This window comes from Pseudonaja textilis, chromosome 4 (genome assembly GCF_049901715.1).
Source record: "Pseudonaja textilis isolate UNSWEBS1 chromosome 4, rPseTex1.2, whole genome shotgun sequence".
Lineage (NCBI taxonomy): Eukaryota > Metazoa > Chordata > Lepidosauria > Squamata > Elapidae > Pseudonaja > Pseudonaja textilis.
In genome coordinates, this window is record NC_141993.1 from 55,356,202 (window position 1) to 55,362,201 (window position 6,000).

A 6,000-nucleotide genomic window follows, 5' to 3' on the forward strand; every position below is an offset into this window, starting at 1 on the left:
CCCGAGGGCCACCTGCAAATTCAAAGGAGCCACCTGCAACACCTGCCACAAAGGGGCACATCGCGAGAGTCTGTCAAGCCTCTCACAACTCGGCACAAAGGCACCCTCCTTCTCACATTCTGGACCTCAGAGGCAAGTATTGAACTGTCGTACTCACCACCACGCCAAACACACTTGCCATACCATTAGTAAAATCTCTCTCTCCGTTTTGTTAGAAGGTAAACCTTGTCGCATGGAGGTTGACACAGGGTCAGCGCTCTCAATTATCTCGTGGAGCACCCTCAAGAGACTCCACCCCAGTCTATCAAGAAGCCGGCTCCAGAAGTGCCAGTTTAGCCTGAAGGACTACCAGGGAAGGACATTCCTGTAATCGGCAGAGGCAAGTTCCTTGTCAATTTTAAAACTTTCAAAGGTCACCTACCTCTAGTGGTAGTTAACGGCAACCTCCCCACACTCTTGGGGCTTGATTGGTTTCCCCATCTCGGCCTAGGACTAACAGGAGTCCATGCTGTCTCAACCTCTGACACTGACTCCTTATTCGCTGACTACTCAGATGTATTCAGCGATGAACTGGGGTGTTATAACGGTACCCCTATCTCATTCTCAGTCGACCCCCAAGCAGTCCCAATCAGGCTAAAACGCGAAGAGTCCCATTCGCTATTCGCCTAAATTAGATGCGAATTGGATAAATTATTAAAACAAGGGGTCATTGAGCCAACAGATTTCGCCAAATGGGAGACGCCCATTGTCACACCCTCAAAAAGACGGTAGCCTGAGAATTTGCTCGGACTACAAAACCACAATTAATAAGTTTTTACAAGTTAGTGCTTACCCAGTGCCCGTCATTCAGCATTTATTACACACTTTTGAACCTGGCAGCATTTTTGCCAAATTGGACATGTCTCAAGCGTATCAACAGTTCCCTGTTGACAATCAAACAGCGGAACTCCAGACCATTGTCACCCACAGGGGTGCTTTCCGGTGCAAGCGTCTCCAATTTGGCGTAAGTGTTGCCCCAGGCATTTTTCAATCCCTCATGGAGCGGATATTGACGCCTCAGGCATTCACCCCCTGGAGTCCAAGGTTAAGGCAATTCACAAGGCACCCACTCCAACCTCCAAAGCAGAACTGCAGGCCTTCTTGGGGCTATTGAATTTTTACGCATCCTTCCTGCCCCATAAAGCATCAGTGGCAGAACCCCTGCACAGACTGTTGGATAAAATATCGCCTTGGCACTGGGGTCACAAAGAAGATTCCGCTTTTCGCGCCGTCAAATCACTACTCACGTCAGAGGCGGTCCTTATTCAGTTCGACCCCAACCTTCCATTAGTGCTAGCAGCAGATGCATCCCCTTTGGAATTGGGGCAGTGTTAAGCCACAGGCTTCCCAATGGCTCCGAGGCTCCCATCGCTTTTTTTTCCAGGACGCTCTCTGCGACAGAGCGCAATTATAGCCAAATCGATAAGGAAGCTCTAGCAGCTGTCGCAGCAGTGAAGAAATTTCACGAATTTCTCTTTGGCCACTTTTTCGAGCTGGTCACGGATCATAAGCCTCTCCTGGGTCTACTAGCTGGGGACAAACAGACCCCTCAAGTCCTGTCTCCTAGAATGACGAGATGGACCTTTTCCTAGCGGCATACTCGTATAGACTCATACACCACCCAGGTAAAACATTGTCCCACGCTGACGCTCTCAGCCGCTGCCCCCTGCTGGCTCCAGCTGAAGACCCTGCACCGGTCCATGCTATCTTTGAGGTCACCCAATTGGACCTCCCCATCACTGCCCTTGACATTGCGGCCAAATCCAAGACTGACACAACGATCGCCCAGGTACTGGACTGGGTGAGGAGGGGGTGGCCGGGCGGTGATGTTGAAAACAAATTTACACCTTTCAAGACCCGCCTACAGGAATTATCCAGTTTGCAGGGCTGTTTGCTGTGGGGCACTCGAGTGGTCATCCCGACCTCACTGCGTACCCGAGTTCTGGAGGCGTTGCACGAGGGGCACCCTGGCATCGTCAGAATGAAGGCATTACCACGCAGCTACGTATGGTGGCCGGGCCTCGACGAAGACATCATCAGATGGGTAAGCTCCTGCCATCCCTGCCAGGAATCCCGTCCAGCCCCTCCAATTGCCACCCCCACTAAGTGGGAAAGCGCCAGCGCTCCGTGGTCCAGAATTCACATCGACCTAGCCGGCCCGTTGCATGGAAAAATGTTCCTGGTGGTCGTGGACTCCTACTCTAAGTGGATTGACGTGGCACAACTGCCCACAACCACCACACTAGCGATTACCAAGGTATTAACTCGCCTGTTTGTAACACACGGGCTTCCAGACTCTATTGTTTCCGACAATGGCCCCCAGTTCGCATCAGCCGAGTTCAGCCGTTCGCTGCCAACCTGGGCATCCGCCACATCTTCACGGCCCCATTTCATCCTGCCAGTAACGGATTGGCTGAAAGAGCCGTTAGGACCACTAAAGAAGCTCTAGCTAGGTTCAGCAAGGAAGACTGGCACCACAAACTCTCCCGTTTCCTAATGAGCCAGCACTCAACCCCATGCACAGTCACTAATAAGTCCCCAGCTGAGCTCCTGATGGGCAGACGCCTGCGGACTGTATTGGACAGGCTTCACCACATTACTGCCCTGACTCTCCCCTCGCTTCCACATCGGGGTTAGGCATTTTGTCTTACAGGAATCCGTATTCGCGAGGAACTTCGCTGGAGACCCTCTGTGGATCCCGGGCGAGATAGTGGCCATCACCGGACCCAGGTCATATCGGGTCAGACTGGAGGACGGCCGAGTCTGGAGAAGGCACCTGGACCAGCTGCGGAGGCGCCACAGCACTCTCGTCAGCAGTGACTCAGAATTACAGACCGGGGCGAGGCCACAGCATCAACCCCACATCAGCGCCAATTCCGGTGACCTGTTTACACCAGCAGCCGATCCAGGGAATCCGAACACGGACAGCGACGTCCAGATGGCTGACCAGTCCGAACCAGTCAATGGGAGCACGTCCCCAGTGACCAGCCCTACGAGTCCCGAGCCAACCCGAACCGATGGACGCGTTCATGACTCTCTACCGATCCTGCCTTCCCCTACAGACTCTGAACTGACAGACAACCCACCAGAGTTGCGCCGTTCTGGGCGCGAGCATAAACCTCCTGCCTACCTCAAAGACTATGCGTGTTCGCATCTGGGGGAAAGGGTGTTATGTCCCTGGAACTCTAAGGAGTTCCCACTCAGGTCCATTCGCGTTGCGGGGCGGCTGCCCTCGCTCATTGGTTGGTTCTCCCCAGCAGCCAGCTATAAAAGCAGGCTGCGGGGTCCAACCAGTCGCTGATCGCTGCGAGCCAGTTCCAGGCTTGGCTAGCACGTTCAGTCCTTTATTACCACAATAAAGTATTTGTTGCACTCATGCTCTGGTTCAGCCTCTCATTACCCAAACATAACAAGGACTGTACTGAGAACTGAAAAATGGCCATAGTCATCAGAATAATAGTAGTGTCAGACTCTGTTTGCAGAATAAGGGCAAAAATGAAAAAAGAAAAAGATACATTATGGACAACAGGCAAAAATAATATCGACTAAGAGCTAACAGCATATAATCTTAAGCAAGACTGGTTCACATAATCATATACAGTTAAAGCTTCCTTTTGTGCTTGTTTTGCCATCTTTGTTCCAGGAAAGAAGCTTGCATTGATATTCAACCACTGCAGGCATTAAAGCAATCAATGGTGAATGTTTCCTCACCATCCTGGTGTGATGTATTATATCTCTGATTTCCCATTTCTTTCTTCCTTTATCTATTTCCTTTTTTCTTCAAAAAGAAGCTTATTTTCTTTGCTTGGAAATGGATCCTTTAATTAACAAAATCCTCCCCATTACTGTCATTTTTCATAATAATGTTTCCATCAGGAAATACAGGGGGGAAGATAATTTTTATCAACAAAATATATTACTCAGTGACCAAGACATAACTGTTTTTATGCTTAGCTTCTAGAACAACATGATATAACATGTCGGCTTGCCTATATTAAGGGAACATTTAACATGAATACTAGAAATATTACTCATACACTGATTTGTGCATAGAATTATCTGGTGCCAGATACAATTCAACATTCAGAAAAATATAAAAATTGATTTTTTTTCCATCTGTTACTAGTCCAGTTATCATACGAAAAAAAAGCAAACAGAAGGAATTGAGTTGCATAAGCACTCAAACATATTCACACTTAACATAGTCCAATGCATTATTTCCCTCAGTTTATCCTTTTCCCCCCAATTTTGAGTACATTATATTCCATTTTTGTATATATCTGACTATTTTCATGCACATTTATCTTAATATACATATTTTTGTGTATGTAGTATTTCTATTTTTGTAATCTTTTTTGATCGGAAAACTGTCCTGAAATACAATAAGGTGGGAATTTCAAAGGATAATTAGATTTTAGATTGCTTCAGGAAATGCAAAGAAAGTAAATTCCTATGTTTGGTAATTATATCCTCCTTTTTCAGTTTATGGTAATATACAACCTGATCTACAAAATTAACCTCTTTGAGAAATTGATGAGTCTCCAACAGAGATGACTGGAGGAAGAGAGTGACAGAGTCAAAATGCCATTTTTTAAAAATGTTTGTCACTATGCATGGAAAAAAAGAGAAACATTTTTTATCACCTGATTGTGGTAACCAGATCAACCCCTTTCACACATGGAGCAGACATTCCTGGGTTCCAGAGCAGAGGTGGTATTCAGCAGGTTCTGACCAGTTCTCGAGAACCAGTTGCAGAAATTTTGAGTAGTTCGGAGACCCGTCAAATACCAACTCTGACTGGAGAGCATTCTTTACAGCATTCTTCCCCTGCCATGCCCACCAAGCTACGCCCACAGAACTGATAGTAAAAAAATTTGAATCCCACCACTGTTCCAGAGATCATCAGCCTTCCGATTTGCAGTAACAGAAAATTGCAAGTCCTTGCCTATTCCTTCCCCTTTGTGACAGTCTTTTTGGGAAGAAGCTCTGTTTCCTTCTGCTGATCATTTGTCCGCCCACCTGTACAGAAAATGAACCAAAGCCTCTAATACTCCTGTCACAACTTTGCCAACTGCTGCTCCTACCATTTATCACCATTCATTCATTAATGAATTTGCAACTGTCTAAGTCTGCACTTAAAATTGCCACCTGCTGCCCATTCTGTTTAAACTAGATGGGAACAGAAAAAGAGCTTCTGTCACTGTTGGTCTATAGGAAGTTCCTTCTTTTCCTTTTTTTTTCTTTTTTAGCCTGGATGTCTCCTGTGCAGGATCTAACCATTGAATCAATTCCATAGGGGGTCTGGTTGCTTTTCTCATTTTTCATCCGGTAAGATGACATGTTTGTCCATGGTTTTGCACATGGAACTTTCATTTGAATATTACTCCTCCCTTTTGGTTTTTGTATATAAACCAGGATGTATAAATGATGTCGTTTGTATGAAATGTATTGTCTGAGCATATGTGGGTCCTATCTGTGGGCCTCTTAGTGACAGATGGGTTCAGCGTTACTATGGAGCCCTGCCACTAACAAATATAAAGCAAACTACTGGCCCGCTAATTACTATCTGGAGAACAGTTCCTCTCCAACTGTTCCTTTTCCTTTTCTGAGTTTGTGGGTGCCCTTTCCTATTATACTTTATACACTCCAAGGAAAGTTAATCTTTCTAATTCCTTTTACCTTTACTTTTAAAAAAAGAACAAGTACCAATGCATTCTCATTTTTTTCCTCATGCACCTAAAAGACCAAGTGGGTAATGTTTACCAGCAGAGCAATTCGGCTAGTTAAAGAAAGTGCAAAGTGCTTTCACAGAGGAAAATGCCACTTATGTGCTACATATTGGAAAGAACAAGAAGGGTTTTCCTCGCTTCTACTTAGTCAGCAGTCCTGAAAAAAAAAAAAAAAGACTAACATTCACCATTTCTACTGAGAAAGGCACAAAAGATCCTAAAAAATAATAAA